The sequence below is a fragment of the Agelaius phoeniceus genome, chromosome 3 (genome assembly GCF_051311805.1).
Source record: "Agelaius phoeniceus isolate bAgePho1 chromosome 3, bAgePho1.hap1, whole genome shotgun sequence".
Lineage (NCBI taxonomy): Eukaryota > Metazoa > Chordata > Aves > Passeriformes > Icteridae > Agelaius > Agelaius phoeniceus.
Window position 1 is genome coordinate 53,240,836 of NC_135267.1, and position 13,195 is coordinate 53,254,030.

Sequence of the window (13,195 nt, forward strand, 5' to 3'; positions counted from 1 at the left end):
CTATAAACAAGGTTCCTTTTCTTGCATTAAAACTGCTCATATCTCTTAGAAAGCTCCAGGGAAAAGTCTTATATTTAAATTCAGTTATGTTTATGCATTACATGTTGGGTACTTCCAATTATTACATTAAATATATCAAATCTCAGTGGGATGACTGGTGATAAGTGTTGCATATTTATAAATATTATGTATTCCCAGAACCATGTTTTGGGTTATTAGAATCATAGATTCACGCTGATGAATGGCTCAGTAGGTCAATTAGTACATGTCATCAGCCTGAATATGCATGAATACATGATAGAACTTAGTCTATTTTGTTCTTAAAAGCCAGTAACAATAGATGACACAGACTCCCAAGTCAGGTCTCTCCAGTCTCAAGTCTCTCTTTTCCTCTCCCTTGGCTTCAGAAACCTTTTCCTCCAAGATCTAATTTGTGTTTTCTTTGCAATGTCTTTGCCACACAGTCGAGTTCCTGGGCCAGTGACAATGTACCCCCATTTCAGGCAGGGAAAGAGGTTACTCACTTCATTCCAACAGCCAGGCATGCTCCCAGGTTTCTGAGCCAGGAAACCCCAATTCCTCCTATCTTTCTTCCCAGGTCTTGTTTTCAGACAACTGCTCATTCTAGTCCACAGTTTTTCTTGAAGTCCTTTGAGTTGAAACCCTGCCAATACTAGGGAGAGTTTGTGCTGTGATAACTTTCCCCTTCCTTGTAAGAGAGTGACATCCAGAATTTTGTTACCCATGCTGTCTTTGTATGTTTAGTTATTTCAACACAAATGTACTTTTCAACTTGTCCTTGCTGAATAGCACTTTACAGGAAAAATCTGAGGTTTCTCAAGATGATTTTGAATGCCAGTCCTTTCCTCAAATGTTCTTGCAGTCTCTCAGTATCATATAGTCACAAGCCTTTCCTCTTTTCAGTCATTCACATAATTAATTAAAACAAATCATCATAGGGCCAAGAACAGAACACAGTATAGCCTCATTTCATATTTCTTTCCAATATGACTCTTAACTACTGAAATTTCCTTCTGGACAGAGTTTCCCCTTTTTTTGTAGAATATCTAATGGGTAAGTCAGAATAAAAATTGTTTTGACATTATTGAATTGTTTGAATTGTTGGTCTCACATGACATTCACTTCAGTGTGCTAAGGAATCACAGCATATTTATCAAAATCAGAAGGAATGCCATACCCAGAATGAAAAAATACCCATATCACCATCAATAAGAAAAGATATATTAATGGGTTCAAATATATATAAAAGCCTTGGGAAAAGTTTATCTTAAAAACTGGTCTCAGTTTAACAAATTTAATCTCACATGCTGTGAAAGTTCCATTAATTTAATGGAATTATTTCCAGTACAAAAAAAAATTATAAATTCTGAAGTTATCTTGGATTAAGCTGTTAGTCTCTGCAGGTTAAACAACTAAAAAATACATGAAGGCTTAATGATGAAGTTTTACAGGATGCTGTGTGCTCAGCCCAGGCAATAAAAAATTGTATGTAATTAATACTCTATTGTAGTGCTGAGGTGCACCAAGGCAGAACCAAGGAGTTTGTCATTTCCTAACCTTTGAGGACTTAAGCATGTAATTTTTATTTTCATTTTTTACTCTGCCATTTGTTTTTGATATTAGGTTATTTTTTTGATTTAACAGATGCACGCCTTTAATGTAATAATACTTTATAGATTCGCCCTTCAGATTAAATTAAAGCATTTATTTTAGATTGGAAGCATATAGAGCTTTACTGCTGCATTCTCTGGGCAAATTCAACTCCCAGTGAAGTCAGAATTGCACTAAAACACAAGGTAGAAAACCGAAGTGATCCTGGGAATTCAGAGAAGCATTAATACTTCCAATGCTTTTCTTCAGGAAAGAAAAAGTCAGTGATGTTGAGGTAAAAATTACGTGTCTTTGTGTAAACAAAATACACCTCTCATAGTTATTTTATGAGAGTTTTACTCCAAAGAAAAAGACAAAGCACATGTGGTGCATTACTGGCATTTCACAGTGAAGTGATTCTATAAATTCTGAAAAAATGAATTATTTATTGAATTTTATATATTTTTCCATCGGGCAGATATACAGTTCCTTGAAAATATTTTTACCCAGTCTAAATTTAATAAATCAGATATGATATGTTTATTCCTTGACTAAAAAAAATGAACTCTGCTTCTTTGAATTCACAGCGTTTTTCAATATTCCTAAGGACCAGGAAATCAAAGAGCTCTTTGTATCATTCTTCTCCCTGTGACTGTTCTATTGTACCAACTTTCCAAATCCAAGTAATAAAAGCATTGATCTTCTAACATCTTGGCAGTGGAGTTTATCTAATTCTGCATTAGCACTAAACACAAACAAAAAATTTAGTATAAGCAGCCCCAAGAGATGCTTCAACCAGATTTCTCCATTTCCCTGGGCTAAATCAGCTCCTCAAAACTCAATTTAAGAAACTGACACAGACACTACAGTTAGAATGGTAAATCTACTCCCCATCAGTTCCTTAAATAAAGTTTTCAATCACTGATTTGGTCTACAGAGATAGAGCTCTGTTCTAGGTACTCCTCTCAATCTATGCTCATTAAAGGTCATCGCTCCCAGTGTTTCATCTTAATCCTGGCTGGAAGTTGGAAGGTCTTTGAGCCAGTAGGAAATGCTTGCAAGTAAAATATGAACACTGAAGAACTGTAATATGATTCAAAAGGAATGGAGGCAAGAGAGAGAAAATACCTTGAAATAAACTTCCTGAATTTTTGCACGCTTACATTTTTTTATTCCCAAATACTGTGCTTTCACTACTGCCATGGTCCCCAGCATGTTACAGTAGGATTTTTAGAGATACCCCATAGATATTCATGCTTCAGGGAAACAATCCATTCTATAACCAGGGGGGTTGGGAATTTTTGTTGGTTGATTCATTGATTGCCTGAGTTTTTATTTGTTTTTTGAAGAACTGCAACAAGCCTTCTAAAGCCTTCAAGGAAAGACACATTGAATCACAAAATTATTTAGATTGGAAGGTCATCTTCTCAAAGGAGGGCTAATTAAATGACATTGTTCAGGTATTTTTGTGGTGATATTTTGGATGTTGACAACGATGAAGCTTTTACCTCATTTATGGACACTCATTCTAGTCTTTGGCAATTCTCATGGTTTAAAAAAATATTTAAAAATAATTAGAATTTTCTGTGTTCCAGCTTATGTTTGTTGTTCTCCTGTCCTTCTGCTGTGGAGCTGTGAGAGGAGGCTGCCTCTGCCTTCCATAAACTCTCCCTTTCAGTGGTTATGGGCAGGAGTAGCATCCTCACAAGCCTTCAGCTATTAATCCTGAACTGGCCTAGCTCCTTCCCCCTCTCCTCAAATGTCCTGTGCTCTAGTCCATAACCAGCTTAGAAGCCTTTGTTGGATTGGTTCCACTCTGTGTATGTCTCTCTCATACTGGGAAGCCCAGAACTGGACCAGGTGTTTTCTCACCAGTGCTGAGCAGAGATGAAGAACCACATTTCTCAGCCTACTGGTGACACTCCCCCAGCACAGCCCAGAGGTTTTTACCACCAACACTCCCAGGTTTCTTTCTGCAGAGCTGCTCCCCTGCCTGTCAGTGTTCAGCCACAGAGAAAGCTCCATTCCCACTGAAAAGGGAACAAACTACTGTTGGTCCTGTCTGAGAGCAGAGACAGGGACCCCTCACAGTCATTCAAACACTCTTGGGCACTCAATGTTATATTAACTGGAAGCCAATCTTCCCTTTTCCACAGCCCTGGGAGATGGAGCAAAGCATCCAAACATTAGCAAAGCATCCAAACATAACTTCAGTAACAGTGCAGCTGACAGCTGACATGAACAGTCAGTGAACAGTCATTAAAACATAGATGATCTAGGAATTAATATTTAAGGATGCCTGCCAGGTACTAGATCCTACTCTTCAATTAAAAGCGTTTGCTGTGTTGTCTTTTCTAATATATCTCTTATCTAAAATATGTCTTATCTTGTTCCTTTGTTTAACATGTGAAGGAAAAAGCAGTTTAATTAGATTTTAATTAGTCCATATAATTACTCTTTATATAAATTTTAATTTATCTCCTAAAAATAGAATAAAGTTTCTGTAAGACCACCCTGGAAAATACAAGACCAAACAGCATTTGTTTTGTCATTAAATAACATATCTTCTACAAAGAATCAGATGAAAATATTTGAATCTAAGAGAAAAGAGTCTTAAATATTGGGAAACAAAAGCAGATGTAAAGAGTAGAAAGAAAGAGTGTGATACTTGGAAAATTACTTTTTTACCACCTAATAACACCATCAGTTCAAAACTGTAACCCCACACACTTAATCTGCATATTTTTTCTACATCTTATGTATACTGTATATATAGTTATATATGGTGTGCAAACTGGTGCTAAGTATAAGATTAGGAAAATAATAGTTCTTTTTGATGAGGTGATTTTGCCATCTTAATTCAGGTGTTCTTGCATTATATGTAAGGATACATATATTCTTATATAAGCAGGTAGTTCTCTTAGGCTTTAGCAGCATTACATGCCTCACAGACAACAGGCAAAAGAGAGACATGCTGTCCATCTGTGGATTAGTACTTAGCTGGCTTAAATTGCTGCAGTTTCTTTTGCAGTACATGAGATGCTTTCCTGCATACTAGCAAAAATATCTAGCACGGTATCATAAGATTATTCCTCAGGGGGTGCTTTTGAAAATGTAATAAAACCCATACATTTATCCAGAGTTACACACTGAGTCTTTTTAAATGGCTTTGAATTGTCCTTGGGAGGCTGTGGTTTACTGCAGTGGTGGAATTGTCACATCATAGGAGCAGGTCACTAGAGGAAAGGACACCCACCTGAAAAGTTTTGCTAGCGTCAGCTTGTTGGAGATTATAGTTTGTTTATTAATATAGGTGATTAAGTTTCTTTTCATCTGTTTGCATGAGACTTTTGATGTCAGAATAGAAGTTTATGAATAGCTTATTTTTAATTTCTGATTCAAGGATTTGAACCATATCCCCTCCACTGGATATGTGGGACTGCTAACATTTTCCAGTTTGTAAATGCAGCCTAAGCACCTCAAGTTTGGAAAACAGTAACATTTTACAATGAAAATGTTGAAACACATTTTCCATAATGTAGTTCGTTTTCTTGGTCTTCATTTTCTTTTCATTTTGAAAGCAAAAACTAGCTAAAAATGGATTTCATCCATAGTAGTCTCATTATTCAAAACTTTTTCCAACACACAGATTAATAACAAAACAAAAAAAAAACCAACAACAGCAACAACAAAAACCCTGAAAAATAATTATCAGCTTCAGGACAGAAGCAATTGTGTACACCGTTTCTTAAAATTAGTTAAAATAATTTTCAAACACAGGAAGCAGCCAATGTACAAAATATCCATAATTCTCTCTGTGTTCAAGATAATTTAGATCTTCTTATTTCTGTGCTTAAATGACAGTATTGGATAGTCAAATTAGTTTTAATAAAACTAATCTATGGTCCATATTGAATGACATGATATCACACCATAAAAAGAGAGAGCAATTTCACCTACTGCTAAATTAATTAGTTCATGTAAATTGAAAAGAGGTTGATTTATCAAATCTGATATAGTCTTAGGTATTCTAATAATAACCATCATCACCTACAAGGACATGAATAAACACTTTATGAACTGAAGTTTATCAGAGTCATGTAATGTGTTCCTGTGACAGATATCTTTTCATTTAAAAAATCAAATAGGATCTTTCAGACAGGAGCTGAAGGTAGTTTTTAAAGGCTATAGGGTAGGTATAGCTTGGGCAAAAGTAGCTCTTGCCATACATTGAAAGCATTGAAAACTGTGACACAGGTTTTCCCATGTCATGTGATGGATTGCAGCTGTGCAATTCCTTAAAATTGGTGAGTTGTACTGAGGAGTAAAATGTGCTAAACTAATGGTCAGAAACCTTAGATATTCAGCAGTATTGCAATAGAGACTGTTACATGCAGGGTTTGTGTTTCTGCAGAGATCTGACTTTTCTTTTAGTGGCCCAAATTTGCGAGGCACGTGAATGTTGCACAGCTTCAGATCTGAATCTAATGCTGTGGGTGATGACATCTGTCAGCCTGGTCAGTAGTGGAATAAATTTTAGTGAAAGAGCCTGAAGTAGTTGGTGCTGTACAGTTATTTCACATCATTTCTTGAACAGTGCCCAAGGGCTGTGTGGAGAGAGCCCACACTTCTCCTTCTGTGCTTCCTGATAATCACTCTGTGCTGCCCAGCATCTAGGTTTCAAAACAAGCTTTCCAGAGTCCTTCAGGAATATTTACCACTCTGTTACACCTGGGTCCTTTCTACTGACTTCAGAGGAATTCAAACCATTTAAATCAGGACATTTTGTTTTGCACTGAGAATGCAAATGGGTTGTGAGAACAAGCTATGCTTTTTAAATTGATGCTTTAGCTCATTGCAACCTCCCCACAGAAGTAAATCCTTTAGAAAACATTGGTTTTGGAATAGATGGGAATCAAACTGAGAAAGATTACTCCACATTCTTTTTTAGAAATTTTCTGACTTAGCTAGGCATTTTAATCATTCTGAGATCATAATGCTTATAAAATCTCCACTGACTAGAAATGCTTGGGCTTTAGAGCACAAGGTACACAACACATATTTCTCCTCAGCCTGGTGCTTCATGAACCCCACCTATGTTACAATAATTTCAGGTTTCCTAAGACTGCTTTTGGTATAGCAATAGGATTTTTGGGATAGCAACACCATTTTTGTGGTTTTAGAGCTCTATCCAAAGTCTTCTTACTGTTTTCTGCACACACTACTAGATAATTATTTACATTTTAAAAGATAATTTAAAAACGTAGGAAACAGAAAACATAAATTTACCACTGTACACATGCATTTTGTTCTACAGTACCTAGCACTAAATAATAAGCAACACCAGGGAACACTGAACAAACTGCATCAGCTGGAATGTCTTTCTGCATGCATTCTATCAATTTTCTGATATTTAAGTTCTCCATCATACATTTCTGCATCCTTCCCTACTAAACGTTGGACCATACTAAAATTTTTTCCATGGACAGAGATGATCAAGCAAAGTATTTTGGGGATGGTTTGGTAACTTGGTAAACCATTTATGCTAAAAAATAAAAGAATTTTAAAGATATTAATTTCATGCTGCAATTTTAATCAAGGCCTAGGCCTTTCTTTATTCAGCCTTCAGAATGGTGATTCCAGCTCAGTGGAAGGTTTGCATAGTCTTTTGGATGCAATTCAAGTATAAGATGTCCTTGCAATGCCTAAAGATCTTTGCTTTTTATATATTTTTTCATATACTTGTAGCTTTGTAGACTGTTAATAGATGGTTATATAGCTTGCAGTACATTTCCTGCCCTTTCTCACACATCTAGAACAATAAGCTAACCCTTTCTAAGACATTCCTGAAATTCTGTTTAGTGTTATTCTCAAGAAGACAAATTCTAACAAGAACACTCTGTTTTGCACTAGAACTCAGAAGACATAGCAAGAAATAGGGCAAAAAACCCCTGGAAGCACTCCAAGGGACAAACTCAAGGGTGGGTTGCTGGGGCAACTACTCTGTTATTGGATGCACTAATTAACCTGATAAAATTTGTAGTAAATAAAATGTATGCATGTGCAGAGCCATACTTGTGCACCTGAAATCTTGCATTGAAGATCTGCTTTTCACATTATCCTTCTTAATATTGTTTGGAAAGTTTTTGTCTTTTATAGGCAACACTTGTGCTTAGAGGGGTTTTATTTAGAATTAAGAGGTTATGTATATTTGTGTCTGAAAATTCTAAGCACTATTGATCTGTGTATTTGCCTGGGTAAACCAAGAGAGATTCATACTTCCTTTACTGTTTAAAAACAAAGGGGGGGGGGGGGGAGGGGAAAGCCAGTCCCAACAAAATAATGAACTGAGCATCCTTAGAAGCATTATGCCTTACTCATAAAAAACTGATACTAATATATTGTGAAAGTGGTGTGATCATGCATTTTCAGCTCAGTATTAATAACCAGGGTTTGGAAACCTATCAGAACATTCACTTCACTTCTGAAAGAGACCCAGAATCCTAATGATTTTAGTTCAAACATAAAAGTCTTTGCCAGTTTTGTTTCATGGGACAGATGAGCTCTGGTAATCCCAAGGACAGAACCATGTAGATCACCTGGAAAACTGTCCCCTGTACACTCACATTTTCAGAGCTTGGGTATGAGATGTCTTTGTCAGGGAAATGCAATTTGTCAAAACAATGTATTATATTTAACTCAATTTCCTTAAACAAATTTTCTCCATTTCAGAATTATATCCTTGATTACTGCACAGTGTGAAATAAATAAGATTCGACAGAGTTAGCTACTACTATGGGATGTGAGTGCCTATAGATAGCTTTCCATTTCAGTGTGTTTTATCACTGCACAAGCTTACATCCTCCAGAAAGTAATTTTCCAAGAAATTACAAAAATAATGCTTCTCAGGATCTTCAGTAAATATGTATAGTAGCTAAATTAAAATTTATAACTTAATTCTGCAACTTCCTAGTCCTTGTGATAAATGACATTGGGCTACTGTGAAGGGCTAAATTCGCATGTTCTGCACAAGGAAAAAATCAATGGATCTTAGTCCAGAACATTCTAAAAATATTCAGTTTAAATATGAAAAAAAATTCATGAAAGAGTAATATTCATGGAGCACAATAATCATATTAACCTAGCAATATAAACTGAAGTTTTTACTTCCTTTTTCATTGTATTTTAATTGAAGAACTAAATAGATATAAATTTTTTGAAGAATGATGTTAATAAAAAGTCTTGATACCACTGATCTAATTAAATTAATATTCTGGAGCCTAGCAGGTGGTTTGTCTTTTTTTAATGAGTAGAAACAGAGCAGATTAAATTTTTTAGATTTTTCAATGTACATATTAAACTACTAGAAAAATATAGAGATCTAAATTAATATAACATTAATTGTAGCTTTACTAATTTCAGAAGATAATTGACATGTATTATACAACAGAATAATAATTGACAATGTCAAGCTCTGTATAGCAGTGTCCATGCTTTTTGAGAATTATTTATAGTATTTTATAAATATAATATTCTAGTTTCATTTTAGAGAATAAAATCAGGACATCTGAGTCATCTCTTTCACGCTGGGAAATTTATAATTAAATCCTTCGGAAGTACGTTGGCACACCGGAAATCACTTAAAATACACTTGTAGCATTTTTAACGGAGAAATAGAATACTGAGAAAAGCTATCGAGGGGACAATTTTTGCCATTTTTCATTGATGAGCTTCAGAAATATATCAGTCAGGTATATTCAAACTGGTTAAACCTTATCTGATTAATGACATAGGTACATCAAATTCTGTAAACAGTTGTCAATTATACTAGTAAAAAATGGTTTAACAAGAGGAAATTAAAGAAGGGAATTCCAGGTTACTGAAAAAAATCAAATTAAAGGGAAAACATCACATATATACAAAAATTAGGGAGGAAAACACCCAAATCAGATGAAACGAAATAGAAAAAATAATCTTTAAATATCCATTTTCCCTACAGATTTAGGCAATAATTATTTTCTATATATAAACTTTGCATTTAAAAGGAAAAAAAAAAAACCCACACAGCTGACAAGCTTTATTTTGGTTCTTCAGTGAGGAGAGTTTTTTCTTTAGACAGGAAAAAGTCTGCTTGCATGAGAAAATGGTACTGCCTGGTGGGAGTTAGTTTTAGTGGAAAAGTGAGATAACAGAAGAAAAAAAAAAGCCTGTAGAGGCCTTGGTGCATCCTAGGCATCCAGAGCTACAAATGCTTTCAGACCCTGATCTTTTATCACTGAAACCTTGTGTGATTGTTCTCTCCAAGCAGCCGGTTCTTGCTAGTTTGAGTTTGATAAATGGAACAAGTAGTTACACGGTTGTATTTGACAAAAGATGTACAGAAGCTTGGCAGGTTTGCACAGATTTCAGCAATTCCTAATTAGAAAAATAGAAGAAATCATTTCCCATGACACAGCAAGCCACAACCATTGAAATCAGTACAATTCAACTTCCCCGAGTCGGGGAGATCTCCTGGACTTTCAAGGAGAATCACCCTGGACCACTCCTGCCTCTTTTTTCTCATGGCACTGTTTGGAATCAGCTTCTCTGAGGTGCAACCAACAAAAATCATTGAAACAGGAATATATTGTGATTTCTGCAAAGAGACAGCACACTTACTAATATGTGCTAGTACTAATACAATACACAAAGAGCTGTCTTCCTTTTAAGCACTGGTCTCCTCCTGCTGTGTCTGATTACAAAGAACCTTTTATTCTTTTTTGGGCAGCTTTTACAAAGCTTTATGTTGCCATGTTCTGTTATCAGCTTTCCTCAGCCAGAAAATGCTATGCACTGTGCAGCTGACCCCCAAAAAGGTTGCCATCTACTGTATTAAACATAGGTACCAAACCATCAGAGCTGAAATTTTTACCAACTAAGCTGAAATAAAATTACAGATGTAATTTGAAGATGTCTCATATCCTAATCTCAGAAATCTGAGTCTCTGAGACCTCCAAACTTCAAGATTTGTCTAATCTAGCAGTACTTTTCCTGACCACTAAAAATATCAACACATCTTCAGAATGTCAGCAAAGATGTCCTACAAAATGTTTTCCTTTGGGATTTTTTCTTGATGAGTATCAAAATCTACTTTAATGCACCAATTTTCACTAAAAAGCTTTACAAATAGCAGCAGAATTTACAAAAGCAGCACAGTGATCGGCAATAAAGCCCTTACAGATGTATTTCTGTGTCCACAAAGGAAGCAGCTGTTTGTTGAATTTAGGATAATGAAATCTTCCCTGACATACAGACTTTGAACAACAACATATTGGCTTGCCCAATGTGTATCAACAATTCTTGTTAGTTTTCATAGCTTCAAGGCTTATCAGACCATTTCTCTGCATTTCCCTGAACAAAGTTTGAGCCACAGATGTTGGAAGGGAAACAGACGGCAAATGCACTAGAGAGCATAATAAATCCTCAGCTTCCATTGTAGACTTTGTCTATGTCCACTAAAACTGTATTCAAACAGTGAACAAAGTAAATAGCAAGCAGAGTTTGTCAAAAAATAGTTCTAAATGCTGTCAGTAGAAGAGATGTTAATGATAGATACATCATCCCCTTCTTAGATTCCACAGTTCTAAAAGGGGATTCAATTCCTTAAGTGTTTTCTCACTAAGGGAAACTTTTTCATAAGCTGGGTGACCTTTAATACTGAGCAACAGGAACTGCTCTGCTAATATGGTTGCATGAAAGGGGACATGGCTTGAAGGTTATAGACAAGTTCAAAGCACAACGTAACAATTTATACCTGAGATTTAGCTGTGCAGCAGCTTTGTAGTTAATAGGCTCCTTCTATGCTTATTCTGATCCCAGATATTTTGGGCATAGGAATTTGCAAGGTCTGACTTACATGTTGACTTCTCATGATTTTATTTTATTGTCATTCTTAATCCATCCAAGATGGACCTGAGATATGAATGGTGTCTAATCTTACACAACCAGATTTCATGTTTTATTGTTTTGCTTTCTGAAGTTGACCTTTTTTCTTAACAGACTAAGTACATACCAAAAGTAACAACTGCTTTTCAAAAGCCTTCTCAATCACATGATTCAAAGTTCTTTAAGATTTGAAGCTGTGACTTGCAGTAGAAATATTATTGTTATTATTATTATTGTTACTTAACTGCCAAAAGATTATTTGAATGCAAAGGAATAGTGTAAATATTTCAAAAAATCATCTGAGGATAAATTCAGGGATGGGAAAAAGCTAGATTTTGTGAAGTTTCTATTTACATAAGTAATCTTAAATATTTTAATGTGTAATAATATTTCCCATGTAACTTGGAAATTTACTTATGCTTTAACTAATAATTTTTTAAAATATTGAATCTGTGGTAAGCAAAAATAGCTACCCCTAGAGAAATTATATTATACACACAGAGCCCAGTTTTGATCCATTTTCACTTCATCTGGCAGATGCATAACATACTCAGTTCCTGCAAGCCAGTTTATCCCTTTCTTTTTCAAGGAATACATTTTTCATTCCTAGTCTGCACTTTGTAAAATGTATTTAGTCCATCATGATTCTTCTCAAGGTATTGCAAATGCTAAAATAGAAATAGACAATGAGTCCTATTCATTTGTGCTGCATCTCTGATAAGAGACTAGAGGTTTCAAATTTTCCATGATAACTAGAATGGCTGAATTCTTCTTTTGACAATAACATGATGAATTCCAGTTTCAGTCATTGAGGAATAAATATATTACTTTAAGCAAAATTACTCCAAAGATGTCCATTCTACAACTTCTTACACCAAGTGAGAAGACCAGTGTTCTGCTTGAGGGGATGTAGCAGCCTTCAGAAAGAAAAATAATCTTTTGGCTTGGGTAAAAGGTAAAAATTCCCATTTCCAAGAAACACATGGCAGACACTTTCCAGTGTCTATGGCTTTAGTAGGGAAGGATCCAGAGAAAAGAGAGGGTTTTTGGGGATGAAGACTTATAACCATACATCAATATATATATTTGGGCAAAATTTGCATTGTTTATAGAAATTTTTGCTGTAGTTTCGATCTAAACTAAAACATGCTTTAAGTTAGTTGTATGATTAAATTCATATGAAGCATTTTAAATTTTCTCATACAGCTCATTATTTGCTGGATTGGACTGTTGTGGGAATGAAGGGTAATTATTCATTGCAAACATATTTAGGTCCTTCCTGCCATCTGATAGCTGTGTGTGCTTATGCAGGGTAGCGATTGATTTTTTTTTTTTTTAAATCATACTTTTGGTACAAACTGTAAATCAGAGAAAAAAAATTAAGCTACACTGCAGTGTCAAGTGCAATCACAGACCAATTGACACGTGACATTATCCAAAACCTCTCTGGAGGGAGTTACCTCTTCATAAGTTAGTGCAAAAAGGTGAAATAAGTGAGGCTGAAAAAACAGCTCTTTTGAAGGGAGAGAAATGTGAATACAACTTATGTGCTACAGAATAGCATTCTATTATTTTTGGCACGGTAAGTCTAATTAAATAGTTACATTTTAAAATCTTTATGAGAATCTTAATTATTAATGACATCAACAGGCTGGAAAAA

The 13,195-nt window shown here is 35.2% G+C and overlaps 1 protein-coding gene across 3 annotated transcripts in view; it reads left to right on the forward strand.

The window, feature by feature from the left end:
* NKAIN2 (sodium/potassium transporting ATPase interacting 2) overlaps positions 1-13,195 on the forward strand; it is a 518,775-nt gene that overhangs the window by 428,119 nt on the left and 77,461 nt on the right. The gene's annotated exons all lie outside the window — the stretch shown is intronic.